The sequence below is a fragment of the Acipenser ruthenus genome, unplaced genomic scaffold (assembly GCF_902713425.1).
Source record: "Acipenser ruthenus unplaced genomic scaffold, fAciRut3.2 maternal haplotype, whole genome shotgun sequence".
Lineage (NCBI taxonomy): Eukaryota > Metazoa > Chordata > Actinopteri > Acipenseriformes > Acipenseridae > Acipenser > Acipenser ruthenus.
Genome location: NW_026708346.1, coordinates 25,977 through 45,215, shown reverse-complemented (window position 1 = coordinate 45,215; position 19,239 = coordinate 25,977). Strand labels below are relative to the sequence as shown.

The following is a 19,239-nucleotide window of genomic DNA, read 5'->3' as shown; positions in this document are numbered from 1 at the left end:
TGCCCTTTCTTATGTTTGCCTTTTGAAAAGCATTGTTTGGCAAAGTGATTTTTTCCTTTGCACCTTGTGCATTGCTTACCAAAACCTGGGCATTGTCTTGGCTGATGCTGTGATCCACACCGTTTGCAGTTAAACATGCTTTTCTCAGTCTGTTTGGTGTTGCTTAATTGTCTGGGCCTGACACAGCGCCGACCACTGCGCTGTCACTCATTACTGTGGCACTCGTGTTTCCACTGAAAGTCTTAGCATGCTGCTGAGCTAGCTCACTGGCATGGCATATTTTTACAGCATCTTCTAAGGTAAGTTCGTTTTCTCTGAAAAGCCGTTCTCTGACTTTCTTTTCATAAACACCAAAAAAAAAATTTGATCATGAATCATTGGTGATTGCCAATCTGAAATATTACAACTTTGAGCCTTTAACTTAAGGTCATTTAAGAAGCTATCAGATGTTTCTCCTTGTTGCTGCATTCGAGAGGGGAACACATAACTCTCGTAGGTTTCGTTTTTTTTGGGCGAGCAGTACTCATCGAATTTCTTCATAACCTCATTTGCAAATACAAACGTATTATACACGTCGATGGCTTGTGAACCTGCTATAGTTAGCAGCAACGCTATTTATCTCATGTCAGGTTTCGACTCCAATCCGATAGCCTAAATGTACAGCATTAAATGCGGTTTGAAAGCTCTCCAATTACTGTCGACATTTCCTATAAGTTTCAGTCCTTAAGGCGGCTTCAAAGTATCCATGACCAATGTATAGAGACTACTTCTGGTACCATGTTATGTTCACTAATGTTTTAATAATGAAATCTAATGGTTATTAATGAACAGCTAGCTTGTGCTAGTCCTTTATTGACATGCTTTCTTAAGTCCTTTTCAAAACTTCCTGTATCCTGGAAAACTACGTCATAACTTACTATCAAATCTAGTACTGACACCTTGTGGTCACGATATGTAACTGCATATCTAAATGCAATACATCCCAACGTTATGTTTGGTTCGTGTTTTATCACTGGGGTGGGGGAACTGGACACGAAAATAGTCAAAAATGTTGCGTAAATTGTCATTTGTTCGTGCTATATTATGGAGGATATTCCCTGCCTGAATTAGAAATAAATGCATGAATGAATAAATGAATAAATGAATAAATAAATATTGAAATACACAGGCATTTATTTATTTATTTCGAGATTTATTTATTTATTTATTCATTCATTTATTTATTTCAAATTTTTTTTTTTTATTCATTCATTCATTTATTTATTTCGCTATTTCTTTTTCGATGTGGTCTCTGTATTTCTTTTTATTTATCGATGTGGTCTCCGTATTTCCTTTTCTTTTTAAATGTGCCACAACTGCTTCTGTCAATCACAGCCAGTGGGCGGTATGAACGACCACATTGGCTAATAATTAGCCAGTCTGGTGACAGTGCTGCTCGCTTATGCAGTGCTTGTACGTACTGAAGGGTCACAGCAGTCTGGTGACAGTGCTGCTCGCTTATGCTGTGCTTGTACGTACTGAAGCGTCACAGCAGTCTGGTGACAGCGCTGCTCGCTTATGCTGTGCTTGTACTTACTGAAGGGTCACAGCAGTCTGGTGACAGTGCTGCTCGCTTATGCTGTGCTTGTACGTACTGAAGGGTCACAGCAGTCTGGTGACAGCGCTGCTCGCTTATGCTGTGCTTGTACTTACTGAAGGGTCACAGCAGTCTGGTGACAGCGCTGCACGCTTATGCTGTGCTTGTACGTAATGAAGGGTCACAGCAGTCTGGTGACAGCGCTGCTCGCTTATGCTGTGCTTGTACGTACTGAAGCGTCACAGCAGTCTGTTGACAGCGCTGCTCGCTTATGCTGTGCTTGTACGTACTGAAGGGTCACAGCAGTCTGTTGACAGTGCTGCTCGCTTATGCTGTGCTTGTACGTACTGAAGGGTCACAGCAGTCTGTTGACAGTGCTGCTCGCTTATGCTGTGCTTGTACGTACTGAAGCGTCACAGCAGTCTGTTGACAGCGCTGCTCGCTTATGCTGTGCTTGTACGTACTGCACATATTTTGTTTTCCGGAAGGGCCTCTGCGATACGATCAACCAACTGAATATATGCATTTTCTCTGCAGTAGCCAAATCATAAGTTAGTTGCATGGGACATAAACTGTGTCTTTTTCAGTTGCAGGTACTGATAGTAAGTTTAACCAATAGGAGAGTCAAATATCTGCCAAGTTTTACGCAGTTGTCCAAACATAAGTAAGCAGCATCAAAGGATGCAGCAGCAAAGGTCATTCAAAATGATCTAGACAGCATTCAGAACTGGGCAGACACATGGCAAATTAAATTTAATAAAGAAAAGTGTAAAGTATTGCATGCAGGCAATAAAAATGTGCATTATAAATATCATATGGGAGATACTGAAATTGAAGAAGGGAACTATGAAAAAGACCTAGGAGTTTATGTTAACTCAGAAATGTCTTCATCTAGACAATGTGGGGAAGCTATAAAAAAGGCCAACAAGATGCTTGGATATATTGTGAGAAGTGTTGAATTTAAATCAAGGGAAGTAATGTTAAAACTTTACAATGCATTAGTAAGACCTCACCTAGAATATTGTGTTCAGTTCTTGTCACCTCGTTACAAAAAGGATATTGCTGCTCTAGAAAGAGTGCAAAGAAGAGCAACCAGAATTATCAAAAGCATGTCGTATGCAGACAGGCTAAAATAATTGAATCTATTCAGTCTTGAACAAAGAAGACTACGCGGCGATCTGATTCAATTATTCAAAATACTAAAAGGTTTTGACAATGTCGACCCAGGGGACTTATTTGACCTGAAAAAAGAAACAAGGACCAGGGGTCACAAATGGAGATTAGATAAAGGGGCATTCAGAACAGAAAATAGGAGTCACTTTTTTACACAGAGAATTGTGAGGGTCTGGAGCCAACTCCCCAGTAATGTTGTTGAAGCTGAAACCCTGGGATCCTTCAAGAAGCTGCTTGATGAGATTCTGGGATCAATAAGCTACTAACAACCAAACGAGCAAGATGGGCTGAATGGCCTCCTCTCGTTTGTAAACTTTCTTATGTTCTTATGTTCTTCTAAGCAGAGGCCGTTCACGGTATTCTGCATGAAAATTGAATGCGAGTGAGTAGCCAATGGGAAAGTGAAAGATTTGACAGCTGTCCAATCATTCGTGAGCAGAGGTGGGGTGTTAATATGCCGGATAAGCACTGAATTTCGCCGACTGTTATTGAGAAAAATAATACATTTCAGTATTTAGAATTGAATTTTCTCTATATATACTTTTTTAAATTTCACCAGACAAGGGAAACACCGTAGTAGATTTAGTTACAAATCCACTTTCCCTGAATAATTGTACTGGAGATAAGCGATCTTTAAAACAGAGTAGTGTTGATAAATTTGCCAAACTGACACAAAGCGAGACGGTATCTATCCTCTTTTATTTTAGTTTACTCATGGTTATTTGTGTAAACATGCTATTTACAAATATTTGCATTGCGTATTTTATATAAATTATTTAAAGAATAAGCGCAGTTACTGCCTGAGACTTGGCCTTATCAGAGTGAACCAAGAATAACTCCCACTAAAACTCTCTATATAACGTTATACTCTCTGTGATTTGAATTTGTACATATATATCTCGGGAAGGCAGTGTTTAAGATGAGAACCTATGCAATAGTCAGCATACCCGCAAACAGCCAAGTAAGATCAATTTATGCCCATGTCCAAATTACTTTGAGGACCACTGGACTAAATCAAAGTCCTGTGGCGCAATTGTTTTTTTTTTCAGCAAAGTATTTACAAAAATGGCTCAATATTACAATATTATTAGAAGAGACCTGTTGATTCTTGCTGATCACATAGATGCAAACTCTGTGTCTCAGGACTATATTCTCTACCATGTTGAATGGTTGCTGGAGCGATTAGGACAAGTGTCAGCAGTTACAGGTGATGATATAGATCCTGTCGTATTAGCTAATCTGGAAGAAAGTCTGCACAGACTCAGAGTTCGACAATATGATGTTGTGGGATACCGTTGTGAAAATGCATTGGGAGTGATGAAGAATGGCGAACCTGGATGTCCTTACTTAGATATATCAGTCAGCACAATCGAATATTACATACAGTCTGGTGTGACTGCCTCCGACTTTTCAAACTTGATGTCAGTGTCTGAAAGAACAATTCGGAGAAGAATGGAAGAGAATAATATTAGGTAAGAAAGAGTGAAATGCACACACTGGGTTTATGATTTATTTCAGAAGTGTTTTTGTTTGTGTTGTTTTTGCTAATAGAGTTTTAGCCAATTCAGTTCTGGGTGATGATGAGCTGAATGGTATTGTTTCTGAAATCCATCATAACCACCCCAATACTGGTTACAAAATGATGCTCGGTCACCTAAAATCACGAGGCATTCGGATTCAGAGTAAGGGGTATTGTTAGTTTTCCCCACTCCTAACTGAAACCACAAACGAACCAACATACACCAAGGAGTAACCCCTATTAGTAGTGGTTATTATAAGTAGAATCTATTACTATCTTACTGAAAATAAACAGTTGCAATTATTTTAGATTTTAGTTTGAGTTTAAAAAGCTGTAAAATGTAAAATACAAATCAACCTGTGAGTGATTTAGCACAAGGGTGTATGTCATTGTCCTGATGTTTTTTTGTAACCAGCATTTCGAGTACAGGAATCCTTAAGAAGAGTTGACCCAGAAGGTACTCTGATGTGCACTCTATCGATGTACACAGTGAGACGGAGAAAATACTCAGTGCCAGCTCCTAACTGTCGGTGGCATATCGATGGAAACCACAAACTCATTAGGTACCATGTTTGTCTTGAATTTGTCACCCTTGTAGTTGCATTTCACCTGGCAGTCCCACATTGAAATCCTCAAAAACAAATTCAAATTGAGTGAAATGCCTTCATGCATTTTTAAGAAGTGAAATTCTTGTTTTGAAATGTTGTGTAATATTGGCCTTGTTTTGAATAATGTCATTTTATGATGACAAATTAAAAAATTTAAATCTTTAAAACTTCCTGTATTGCAGTCCTAAAGAAGGTGTTAAAAACCACTGCCCCAAATTAAGAAAACAGGAACTCACCTTGTGCACTAATACAATAATAAAAAGTTTCAGAAACCCTTATTACTTTTAGCAATAGCTATGAAATGTCAGAATCATAGTGAGCTGTACCTGTTTTGAAATATCACTTTGTTATACAGGTGGCGTATAGTCATTCATGGAGGGATTGATGGGTTTAGCCGGCTGATTGTTTACCTTAAAGCTGCCACCAACAACCGAGCCTCAACTGTGCTTGAACACTTCATAGCAGCTGTCGATCAGTATGGCTTACCTTCCCGGGTGAGATCAGAGAAAGGTGGGGAAAATGTAGACGTGGCACACTTCATGGTGAACAGCAGAGGGGGGAACAGAAGTTCACACATCATTGGACGAAGTGTGCACAATCAGAGGTAAATATCAACTTAATATTACACCAGGTGGATGATGCTCCTTGTCAGTGGTACTATATTATCAATTTAACTGACACCTTCAGTAGCTTAAAGCTGTTAAACTGAAGTAGATTGAATAATTCCGGCCCTTTTAAATCACATGGTGGGCATGTTTTGGTTTTTTTTGTTGCAAGAATGAATAGCTGTAAGAAATCATGAGCATCTACCACTTTAACTGAAATACTGAAGAAGTAAGGAAAATATAAATTGTACATATCAACAAAAGAGAGGTCTTGGTTATGTTTTTGTTATTATTTTCCTTTTTTATTTTTAGAATTGAACAGTTATGGAGGGATGTTTTTAGTAATGTCCTGGATCTGTTCTATCAGATCTTCTACAATCTGGAGTCTGAGGGACTGCTCAATCCAGAAAAATGAAACACATCTTTATGCACTGCTTTGGACTTTCCTTCCACAAATCCAGAAGCACCTGCGTTTCTTCAAAGAGGGCTGGAATAATCACAAACTGAGAACAGAAGGTAACCAGACTCCAGTCCAGTTATGGCTGAGATACAACTCAGAATGGGCCAGAGAAGATCCTACTCAGGTAATACATTTTGTATAGAAAAAAAATGACGTGTCACAACCGGTTAGAATTAAAAGTATTTGAACTTCATTCTTGCTCAGGTCATGACTTGACTAAGCATTAGTTTATCGCACCCATTACAGGTCTGACATTCGTGTGCATTCAAAAAGAAATATTTACTACAGGCCACCATTTTTTGAAAAACATAAATAGATGCAGCATTTATAAACTGAGTTACATATCTTATTTAAGGTTAATGAGGAATATGGGATTGACTGGGCTGGACCACACAATCATGATACCGAGGGAGTGTCTGTCCCTGGAATTCAACTTCCTCGTCGGCTAACAGCAACAGAAGTCTTATCACTGCCCAATCCCGGAGATCAAAATGAGTGTGATTTGAGCATTTATACAGAAACTGTGCAATTAATTTCAGAAATACTAGAGAACTAGACACAGACATATACGTTTTACAAAACATTGTAACTTTATTACAAAAATAAATGAACACAATTCACATTTGAAGTGTTTTTGAACAAACAAAAAAAACAGTATATGGTGTCTCATTGGGGACAATCGGGGGTAGTGGGTGGATGGGGGTTGGTTGAAGGTAGGGTGTCAGGGGTTCTCCCTCTAATTTTTATTTTTTTTCTTATCCAGTATGCAGTTACGACTTAATACAGGTTTGACTGTATTGTAAGAACATGCTGATTCCTGAAACTACGGCCTTAAACCACTACATTAGGACAAACATAATAAAAATAAAACCAGGTTTAGTAGAATTGGCAGTTGTCCCAACCTCTTAATATTATTTATTTCTTAGCAGGCGCCCTTATAAAGGGCAACTTACAATTATTACAAGACATCACATTATTTTTACACACAATTACCCTTTTATACAATTGGGTTTTTATTGGAGCAATCTAGGTAAAGTACCTTGCTCAAAAGTACAACAGCAGTGTCCCCAACCGGGGATTGAATCCACGACCCTCCGGTCAAGAGTCCAGAGCCCTAACCACTACTCCACACTGCTGCCTTAATATCACTGAGATATCAGAGACTGAGAAAAACAAGGGTGACAATAAGCGGAGTTGGCATCATCACAAGTAAAAAAACAAAAACATTACGCTTCTGGAATTAGAAGAAAACCCCCAAACAGAATTTTTTTATTTAGAGTTTTGTTTTTAAGACCCTATCTCACTGCTGCAACCACGCAGTGCCCAGGACATTTTTATTTGATGCTAATAAGCAGTCTGACATTAACAGGAGTGATATTGAGCAGGTTTGAGTGTATTTATATATATATATATATATATATATATATATATATATATATATATATATATATATGGAGGCGTATTAGAATGCCACATAGAATTAAACAAAATTAGGTGAGTATGTTGTTATAACAACATGGAGGTCAATCCCAATTCCATTTTTAATCAGTTCCAATCAATTTAAAACAAAGGCTTTATTGAGCAAACAAATAATGTATACAACTTAATGGAATTGGAATGAAAAAATAGAATTGACCCAAAACCCAAGACTTCTGTTTTTATGAGAGAATTTTGTTATTTCAATATACTTGCTGGGTCTCAAAATAAAGACATAATTATATCATAAAAACGGAAGCTTTTGCTTCTGTTTTTACAAGATAACTATGTTGACACACTGCAATGTTTTTTTATTGTATGTGGCACCAATACGCTTCCATGAGATTGCATGGTAGGTGTCAATAGATCACAGTTGTGTATTCTGGTACATCTGGGTTTTTTTTTTTTACACGTCCAAATCCGGTGTCCACAGTATTTATACAGCAAAGCAGATCTTTCTGAAAAGCTGAGTACTCCAAGTAGTATCCAGGTAGCTTTATAGTTTCAAAGCAGGTAGATGCGTTTGGGAGTTTGCTGTCTGTTACCTGAACAGAAAGGTTTTTTGGAAGGATCTCCCACCCAACCCAGAATTTGAGAAGATTTTTCAGCTCTTTTGGTGATGCTACAAAAAAACAAAAGAAAAAGGAAAAAATATTAGTGTTTTTTTCCCTTTGAAATTTCACTGTATGGTTTTGAGTACTGGCAATTGAAAATGTGAGTTACTAACACATTATACAAATCTTAAACTGATTATTCCATTTTCAGTCTGTAAAAACATAGCTTCTGTTTCAAGCAAGTTACCAGTTTGCCTTACTAGCTTGAAAATAACAACCTGCTCAATATCATGATTGCCACGCAGACATCATTTGTGACACAATTTGTGGTCATGGCATAAACAGAGTTTCACTTTTGCCAATTACAGCACATACAGAGTGTGAGGAAATTAACTGAGGAGCAGTGTTTTAATACCTACATTAAGCCTACATTTAATCATGCTTTGCATTTAAACAAATGCACAATTTCTTGTTTTAAAAAACATACATTTACTATACAGAATTGATGATATGGTTAAAAATCTAATTCTACATTATAATACGTTGAATTTTACCGTTCTCAAAAAACCTCCTAAAGAATCCTGTTATACGACATTTCGTCTCCGGAGAACACTCATCATCTTCATCCTCGTCATCCCTCTCCTCCTCCTCATTGAGAGTGGGACAGGTAATTAGTGTAACCTTTAAAAAGAAAATCACTGAAGACAAACAGTTAACTGCAGATTGAAGCAGATAATTGAATCTTACTGGGCATTTTTTTTTCTTTTGAATTCCTACATTGAAATGGTTCATTACCTATCTTTAATTCCACTTCATCTCATAGTCCAGTTCAAGGTGATTGCTTTTAATACTTGCTAATAGACAAGCTTTACAGTTACCTTATTTTTTTTTTAATAAAAACTTTATTAAACTAAGAAAACACATCCAGGTATAACTTATTTGAGATTTCCAATCCAAGTGTGAAAAAATGTAACATACCTGAGAGCTATACATAGATTCAGAGGCCCTTGGAAATAGTAAAGGAACCTGGTCTTCTCTTTCCTTTAGGAGAGGCCAAATTGAAGTCTCTTTAAGACCCTTCTGCAGCTGTTTTACCTGCCTTGTTGTTCTGCCAATAACCTAGCAGAACAATTCAGAGATTAAACTAATGTCATTTTTGTTTTAAATGAATAATAAAAGTAAATAACATATTACTAAGCATGTACACATAGGAATTGACGCAATTAAAAAAAAGTTAACTAATGGAAATCCAGTTTTAAGTTCATTACAAAAAACAAATTGTGAACCTAGAATGGAAATGTACAAAATACAAATCAAAGTTATTACAGTGTGAAGGAGTAGTTTCTCCATCAGCCAGCGCCTATTTTCCTTGGTCACCCCCGGAAGATCCCAGCTAACTGCAAGTTGTAGAATGATATTCTTTTCTTATTCCATGAGATCTTTGGTTCCCCCAAGCTAGAACACAGAGAAAACAGATGTACAAACACACATACATTCGAAATGCGTGTAGAAAAGGAGAAGCCATACTAATGGGGGATTTCAACTTCCCCTGTATAAAATGGGAAAACCCAATGGGGGGCACGACGGACGAAATTGAAATGGTGGAAATGACAAATGACTGCTTCCTAACGGAATTTGTCAAGGCACCGACTAGAGGGGAGGCATGCCTTGACTTAGTCCTTTCAAATAATGAAGACAGAATAACTAAAACAGAGGTCAGAGAGCCATTGGCAAACTCAGACCACAACATGGTCTCATTTGAAATATTTTTTAAAACAACAAAAGTAATGACTAAAGCTAAGGTTTACAATTTTAGAAAAGCAAACTACGAAGGTATGAAACAGAGACTAACAGAAGTAGATTGGAGTAAAATAGAGAAAACATCCACAGAAAAAGGGTGGCTGTTTTTTAAAAATGTAGTACTAGAGGCACAAAACAATTACATCCCAAAAGTAGACAAATCTAAATCTAAAACAAAATGGCCAAAATGGTTTAATAGATCAATTAAAAAAATATTCAGCGAAAAAAGGCACTTTACAGAGCGTTTAAAAGGGACCAAAAACAAAGCACACAGAAAGAGTACTTGGAACTGCAAACACAAGTCAAAAAGGAAGTTAGAAAGGCCAAGAGAGAGATAGAAATCAATATTGCTAAGGGGGCTAAAACCAATTCCAAAATGTTTTTCCAATATTATAACAGCAAGAGAACATTCAAAGAGGAGGTTAAATGTCTAAGAGACACAAATGGCAAAATCATAGATGAAGAAAAAAAAATAGCAAATATATTAAATGATTACTTTTCACAGGTTTTTACAAAGGAGGACACGGACAACATGCCCCACATGTCAACCTGTTCCTATCCAGTTTTAAATAACTTTAGCATAACAGAGGCAGAAGTGTTAAAGGGACTAGGAGCTCTTAAAATAAACAAATCCCCTGGGCCGGATGAGATCCTCCCAATAGTACTCAAAGAAATGAAAGAAGTTATTTACAAACCGCTAACCAAGATCATGCAACAGTCTCTTGACACAGGGGTTGTACCAACAGACTGGAAAATAGCAAATGTAATACCAATCCACAAAAAGGGAGACAAAACCGAACCAGGTAACTACAGACCAATAAGCCTGACTTCTATTATATGTAAACTTATGGAAACTATAATAAGATCCAAAATGGAAAATTACTTATATGGTAACAATATCCTGGGAGACAGCCAGCATGGTTTTAGGAAAGGGAGATCATGTCTAACTAACCTACTTGACTTTTTTGAGGATGCAACATTGAAAATGGATAACTGCAAAGCATACGACATGGTTTATTTAGATTTCCAGAAAGCTTTTGACAAAGTCCCGCATAAAAGATTAATTCTCAAACTGAACGCAGTAGGGATTCAAGGAAATGCATGCACATGGATTAGGGAGTGGTTAACATGTAGAAAACAGAAAGTACTGATTAGAGGAGAAACCTCAAAATGGAGTGAGGTAACCAGTGGTGTACCACAGGGATCAGTATTAGGTCCTCTGCTATTCCTAATCTACATTAATGATTTAGACTCTGATATAGTAAGCAAACTCGTTAAATTTGCAGACGACACAAAAATAGGAGGAGTGGCAGACACTGTTGAAGCAGCAAAGGTCATTCAAAATGATCTAGACAGCATTCAAAATTGGGCAGACACATGGCAAATGAAATTTAATAGAGAAAAGTGTAAAGTATTGCATGCAGGCAATAAAAATGTGCATTATAAATATCATATGGGAGATACTGAAATTGAAGAAGGGAACTATGAAAAAGACCTAGGAGTTTATGTTGACTCAGAAATGTCTTCATCTAGACAATGTGGGGAAGCTATAAAAAAGGCTAACAAGATGCTTGGATATATTGTGAGAAGTGTTGAATTTAAATCAAGGGAAGTAATGTTAAAACTCTACAATGCATTAGTAAGACCTCACCTAGAATATTGTGTTCAGTTCTGGTCACCTCGTTACAAAAAGGATATTGCTGCTCTAGAAAGAGTGCAAAGAAGAGCAACCAGAATTATCCCAGGTTTAAAAGGCATGTCGTATGCAGACAGGCTAAAAGAATTGAATCTATTCAGTCTTGAACAAAGAAGACTACGCGGCGATCTGATTCAAACATTCAAAATCCTAAAAGGTATAGACAATGTCAACCCGGGGGACTTCTTTGACTTGAAAAAAGAAAAAAGGACCAGGGGTCATAAATGGAGATTAGATAAAGGGGCATTCAGAACAGAAAATAGGAGGCACTTTTTTACACAGAGAATTGTGAGGGTCTGGAACCAACTCCCCAGTAATGTTGTTGAAGCTGACACCCTGGGATCCTTCAAGAAGCTGCTTGATGAGATTCTGGGATCAATAAGCTACTAACAACCAAACGAGCAAGATGGGCTGAATGGCCTCCTCTCGTTTGTAAACTTTCTTATGTTCTTATGTACACCATCAGTGGGTAATGCAGCTCAAAATGAATCTCAACGCACCATAATAAAGATATTTCAGCACTTTTCAAAGTCAAACCTTATGAATTTTAAATATAAACATGTGCACACATACTTAAAATGAAAATTCTTACTAATGTAATAGTCTCTCTAATGTCAATGTATGGGCAATCTTCAATTTATATGGTGGCTGTGTCTGGTGTACCTCCAAGCAAAACATGTATGAGTGCAGGACTCAGTCCAGCTAGGCATGGACCACCAAGAATGAAAGAATGGCCAATTATTCGTCCAGCAACTTGTAACAAGTCGCTCTCCACAAGGAATTCGGACGTTGATGGAATTAGGTGATTAGGTGTCAAGTGTGATGATGAGTGATGCTCATTCTTTTATAAATGGTTCGAAAATGTTCAATCTGGTCTTGCTTGAGAACAATGATTTAATTCCAACAGCTGTAAAATAGTCTATTAAAGAAAACACAGAAGCTGCCTCTTCTGAGGATTGAACTGAGAACCTTCAGATTATGAGACTGACGTGGTACCTACTGTGCTAAGGCGGCAGAGACAAATTTACAAAGCCGAGGGAAAACACGTATACAACAACAGTCGCGAGCAAGGCAGGAGTCGAACCTACAATCTTCTGATGTGTAGTCAGAATATCCATTGTGCCACTAGCCCCTGTGTTCTGGAAGTACTGTTAACGCACACTCAGCAACAAAAAGAAAAACAGTGGTGGCAGCTATTGACTTCTGGTCAGCTGAGCTTGCCAGCCTTTTGCTGAATTGTGTATTGTCCTCAGAGCCACCCACCCATCCTTCCTTCGATAGCTCAGCTGGTAGAGCAGAGGACTGTAGTGGTTCACATTGGCATCCTTAGGCCGCTGGTTCAATTCTGGCTCGAAGGACAATACTTTTTTAATTTTTTTTTTCCTACCTGGTTTTACTGGTAATGCAAATAAAAAGAAGGAATGAAACCTAAGGCAACAACTGTCTGAAACAACACCACCACCACCAACATCATCATCAAATAAAAATAAGTTAATCTTTTTCGCCTAGCTCTGGGCAGCCACGTGTCATACGTTGTCAAGTGTGGGGAATTAGCTCAAGTGGTAGAGCGCTTGTTTAGCATGCGAGAAGTAGCGGGATCGATACCTGCATTCTCCAATGGATGCTCTTTCTTTAATAAATGGTTCGAAAATGTGCAATCTGGTCTTACTTGGGAACAATGATTTCATTCCAACAGCTGTAAAATAGTCTATCAAAAAAACACAGAAGCTGCCCTCTCTGAGGATCGAGCTCAGGACCTTCAGATTATGAGACTGACGCGCTACCTACTGCACTAAGGAGGCAGAGACATCTTGTGGTTGCCATTTATCAACCCTGTCCTACAAATTTCCAAAGCCGAGGGAAAACGCATACAACAACAGTCGCGAGCAAGGCAGGGTCTTCTGATGTGTAGTCAGAATATCCACTGTGCCACTGGCCTCTGTGTTCTGGAAGCACTGTTAACGCACACTCAGCAACAAGAAGAAAAGCAGTGGTGGCAGCTATTGACTGCTGGTCAGCTGAGCTTGCCAGCCTTTTGCTGAATTGTGTATTGTCCTCAAAGAGCCGCCCTCCCATCCTTCCTTCGATAGCTCAGCTGGTAGAGCACTCGTTTAGCATGTGAGAAGGAGCGGGATCGATACCCGCATTCTCCAACTGATTTTATTTAAATTTTAATTTGTCTTGATAACTTGATTGCGTTTAATATTTTATCACTTTAATATTTCGGTTATTTTAAACTGACATTTTATCTTAATTTTAATGCTATTTTAATTTTATATTATTATTTTATTTGAGTATTACTTTTGGCTATAGGATTATAAATTAATTGATCATTTCTTTCATTTGGCATTTCAATATTTTGATATGGTATTATAATTTGGCTTTACTTTTTAATTTAGTCATTTGATTGATCTGATGTTTGATTTAGATTGATAGCCTTTTATTTTAATGACATTATTTCTTTATTAGTGTTGTTTGTATTTTTGATAGTTGTTGTTTAGTCAGATACACTTGTTCTAAACTGCTCCAGGTGCAAGTGTTAGTGTTGTTGTCAGCAGTGTGCATTTGATATATCTTTGTCACCAGTGATATATCCATCCTTGCTCGTAGTATTTGTTCTTAATATTGTAATTTGACCTTTCAAAATTAGTGATTATCGTTCTGAGGGTAAACCAAACTCTTTTTAAACGACTGAGCCGGCATATTTTATTTTATTTTTATTTTTGTTCTCTTTTTAGTTCATAGTGTTTTACAAGTTAGGGGTCTACACTCGGTCAGTCAAACGAGTGATTCCGAAAACCTGACACCACTGATAAAAAAGGACACTCGGATTTGAGCCGGGGACCTCTTAAGCTGCAGTCAAATGCTCGACCACTGAGCTATACCCCCATTACACCGATGCCCTTTTCGGCCAAGCACAACCAACAGTGCCGAGCTGCAGTTCCAGAAATGCAACCTATCAATGGCTAGTTATTTTTTACCTCGTATCCCGCAGCAATATTTTTCAACAAAACATTCAGGAAATATTGTAAGGTCCCTCAGGTAATAGAATAACACGTTGTTATACATGTATCTCTTTGAAAACACTAAGTGGAATACATAATAATAAGAAAATACTTCATGTTTTTTAAAGAAATTTAACTAAATAGAAAATATAGTGTTGAAAAAAGAGAGAAGCTTTTATGGTTTCTCAAGTACGTTATAACGTTGCCCAGAGTGTTAAGAAAACAAGAACATCAATTCCAAGATGCCACTGTAACAAGTAGATTTTTAGTGCATTTTTATAGGAAGAGAGTCAAATACAGCCAAAAAACACCTGGTCCTGGGGGAGCATCCCACTGAAAAACGCTTGGTCCTTAAAGGGTTCAGCAAAAGGTTGGTTGCTTGAGCCCACACTAGAAAAGTGGTTGTTATTTTCTTTTTCAATATATTAAATAGAAAGCCACAGCTTGCCTTGTCAGACGGCTTTGACAGATTATTTAAGAAACACCATGCTTTGCATTCTTAAGACAGTCATCATTTTTATGTTATGTTTTCTTCATGGTAACTCTGAAGATGCTTTCCAAGTCAATTTCTATAAATATAAGGGGACACTCGGATTTTTTTAAATGTTATGTCCAAGGATTAAATGTAATTTTTTGTTAAATGTTTCCATTAAGATTTACTCATAGCAGAACATAGATTTGATAATATTCTGTGCTAAAGTTGTATTTTTTGAAAAAATACACACTATTAGCATGTGCCTTGTTTTATGGTTACTCCTTACTCAGCAATGCGACCATAGCTTCACTCTAATATATGAACTCCATTCAATGTAACAAAAAAAATGTTTCTAGGAAAAGATGAACCTTGCTTTGCCACTGTGGGGAGACCTTTTTAGGTGCTTATAAAAACCTTTTGTTTACAAGGATTCCATATTCTCTATTTGCAGATTTTCTTTTTTGTCATGTAAGCTATGAAACATGTATTGAAAATTGGAGTTTGCAAAACAATACGGTATTATAAACCACAATTTACAAACTGACTTGATCAGAAGGGTTAAAAAATGATCTCTTTGCAAAATGTTATTAAATGTTTCTTTGTCCTTGAAAACGATGTCTCTTGCTGCAGACAAGTCTCCTACATCACCTTGCCTTTTATATAGCCTACTGTCTGACTGCCGCAAATTAATGCCTGCTTTTCAGAATTCTTAAAATAATCACGCAAATGCGAGGCCCGCAATTACCTGCAGCTTTAATAAATTAGACGGAATATTTAATAGACCTCATTTGCAAAATCCCCATCCCAATTTTAGCGGTTTTGTTCAGAAACGTCCCAGAATTACATATGCATCAAGGGCTAAAGTGCACAGTGACATTGCCCCTGCAAATCACGTTTTAATTGTGTGTTTATGCCATTGCGTGTGTTTTATAAATCCCATCCAAGAATTTAGAACCCTCAGCGCCCGTTTTATGGTCTTAAAACATGCGCAATTCTTTCATAAATCTGGGCCTCAGTGAGCTGGTTTCCCATCTGGCTCAGGCTCTCAGCCATCAACATCAAAGGCAGAGTGTGTGAACCACATGTGTGTATAAATCACTGCACTACCACCACCAGCCTACAGGGGCAGCACTGAGAAAAGAATTTTACACACTTGGGGACTCCCCAGGTCCCCACTTGATCATTTAAAAAAAACTTCACTAGGGGCTTCTAGGCATCATTTTAAGTTGATTTAAAGGTTTTGCCAAGTGTGGACTTGGATTTGGTCCCCACTTGGCTACCGAGTCCCCACTTGGTGGATGTGTAACCTCACCTAAGTCCCCACTTAGATAGGTAGACAAGAATACACACACACACACACACACACACACACACACACACACACACACACACACACACACACACACACACACACCCACACCCAGGCAGACACACACACACACACCCAGGCAGACAAAACCCACACACACACCCAGGCAGACAAAACCCACACCCACACGAGTCCAAACCCGAGGAGCCCCCCCGGCCCCACTCAAGAAATCGGCCCCTGAGAAAATCACCTCTGAGCCCCAGCACCGCCGCCCTGCTGCAGGGGCCTGCGGGGGGGACGGGGTCGCGACCAAACCAGGCTCCCCCAGCCCGGCATCCCCCCCACCCGACCCCCCGGGCCGGTCGTCACTTTCCACAGTGAGAAGATGAAGGGGATGAAGGAGCTGCTGGCCACAGTGAAGATCAACTCGAGCCCCATCAAACTTCAGCTCATTGCCCAGAGCCAAGTGCAGATGAAGAGGCAGAAACCTGCGCCCTCCAGAGACTATACACTGTCCTTCATGAAGAGGCAGAAACCAGCGCCCTCCAGAGACTATACACTGTCCTTCATGAAGAGGCAGAAACCAGCGCCCTCCAGAGACTATACACTGTCCTTCATGAAGAGGCAGAAACCAGCACCCTCCAGAGACTATACACTGTCCTTCATGAAGAGACAGAAACCAGCGCCCTCCAGAGACTATACACTGTCCTTCATGAAGAGGCAGAAACCAGCGCCCTCCAGAGACTATACACTGTCCTTCATGAAGAGGCAGAAACCAGCACCCTCCAGAGACTATACACTGTCCTTCATGAAGAGGCAGAAACCAGCGCCCTCCAGAGACTATACACTGTCCTTCATGAAGAGGCAGAAACCAGCACCCTCCAGAGACTATACACTGTCCTTCATGAAGAGACAGAAACCAGCGCCCTCCAGAGACTATACACTGTCCTTCATGAAGAGACAGAAACCAGCGCCCTCCAGAGACTATACACTGTCCTTCATGAAGAGACAGAAACCAGCGCCCTCCAGAGACTATACACTGTCCTTCATGAAGAGGCAGAAACCAGCACCCTCCAGAGACTATACACTGTCCTTCATGAAGAGACAGAAACCAGCGCCCTCCAGAGACTATACACTGTCCTTCATGAAGAGGCAGAAACCAGCACCCTCCAGAGACTATACACTGTCCTTCATGAAGAGGAAGAAACCAGCGCCCTCCAGAGACTATACACTGTCCTTCATGAAGAGGCAGAAACCAGCACCCTCCAGAGACTATACACTGTCCTTCATGAAGAGGCAGAAACCAGCACCCTCCAGAGACTATACACTGTCCTTCATGAAGAGACAGAAACCAGCGCCCTCCAGAGACTATACACTGTCCTTCATGAAGAGGCAGAAACCAGCACCCTCCAGAGACTATACACTGTCCTTCATGAAGAGGAAGAAACCAGCGTCCTCCAGAGACTATACACTGTCCTTCATGAAGAGGCAGAAACCAGCACCCTCCAGAGACTATACACTGTCCTTCATGAAGAGGCAGAAACCAGCACCCTCCAGAGACTATACAATGTCCTTCATGAAGAGGCAGAAACCAGCACCCTCCAGAGACTATACCCTGTCCTTCATGAAGAGGCAGAAACCAGCACCCTCCAGAGACTATACACTGTCCTTCATGAAGAGGCAGTGCAAATCACCGTGAGAGACTGAGAGAGAGATTCTCCCCTCCCCTCTCTTCTTTTCCTCCCCTCCTATCTCCCCTCCCTCTCCACTCTCCTTCTCTCCCCTCTCTCTCTCTGTCCTTCCTTCTGGAGTCCCGATACTTATTTTAAGTAAAATTCGAAGCACTTAGGAGACGGAGACGTTTAACTGAAGTGGATTCAGGATGCAGACATCCCATCTATATACATATAAATAAATTGACAGTCATTTCATTTAGAAGTCATGTTGCTTTGCTGCCTCTCTGCACACAGGCGAGGTACTGGGTGGATTGTAATGTGCAGCGATCGCAGTCTCAACACATGTTTTCGCTTTTTATTTTCTATCTCCCTCACTTTAAACCTTCAGTAACAGTCATTACTATTAATGCTGCACTACTACTAGAAACTAACTAAAGCAGTGTGGAAGCTAATAAGCTGAATTCATTCGGCAATGATTAGACTGAAGCCAGAATGAAATGCAGGTTCGGAATCAGGTGAGAACAATGCACAATACCATTTGTTTGTGAACACAATCAAGATATAATATATGAGAGTAAAAAGAAGCAGCTTTCTTTAGTAATTAAAATTTGATAATGAAAGAAAGAAAGAAAGAAAGAAAGAAAGAAAGAAAGAAAGAAAGAAAGAGAATCAGCTCAAAATATGTTTAAAGGAACATCACAGGGTGATCAAAAAGAAAAACTCAAAACGAAGGGGCTTTAAACCTGTTTTAACAGAATTAATTCAATTTCATAATAAAGTCTTGTTTGTTCGTTATAGTACAAAAAATAAAATCCCAATCAAACGTTAATGAACAGAGTGTTAAAGATTGTCAATGAAGAAAAGTTGAAACTTTTTTTACAATATTTTTTATTCGTGTAAGAATAGAATATATTTGGAGATTGTTGCTACCCATTTAATAGCTGACTAACACGCGCCTCTCTGCTGTTTTCACTGTAACTAATGGTAGTGCTGCCAGTGTGCCCTGCTGTGTGCATTCCTGACTGACTGCATTCTACTAAAGCAGTGCTGGTCAACCCTCGTTCTGCACACCACCAGGACGAGGGCAGGGGGGTGCCCCCTTGCCAACTGAGCTGCTCTCAATTACTTAACTAAACCCTTCACTGAATTAATAATTTGCCCCTAATCAGAGCTTTTTAATTAAACAGTTGGGAGAGATTTCAAGTTAAGTATAAAATTGTATAACAAGGAACTTTTTGTAAGCTACACAATTAAAACAGTCAAATTAAGCAAATTATTATTACTTAAATTAAGGGTTCAATGAAGAA

At 39.0% G+C, this 19,239-nt stretch overlaps 1 long non-coding RNA gene and 1 other non-coding gene across 2 annotated transcripts; both read left to right on the top strand.

The window, feature by feature from the left end:
* Positions 1–166: 166 nt before the first annotated feature.
* Positions 167–5,474, top strand: LOC131731681 (uncharacterized). Its single transcript, XR_009324963.1, has 3 exons — positions 167–299; positions 4,684–4,831; positions 5,232–5,474. It is a non-coding gene; the product is annotated as an uncharacterized LOC131731681 (long non-coding RNA).
* Positions 5,475–12,738: 7,264 nt separating this feature from the next.
* trnay-gua (transfer RNA tyrosine (anticodon GUA)) lies at positions 12,739–12,825 on the top strand. Its single transcript is given in 2 exon segments — positions 12,739–12,775; positions 12,790–12,825. It is a non-coding gene; the product is annotated as a tRNA-Tyr (tRNA).
* Positions 12,826–19,239: the final 6,414 nt, after the last annotated feature.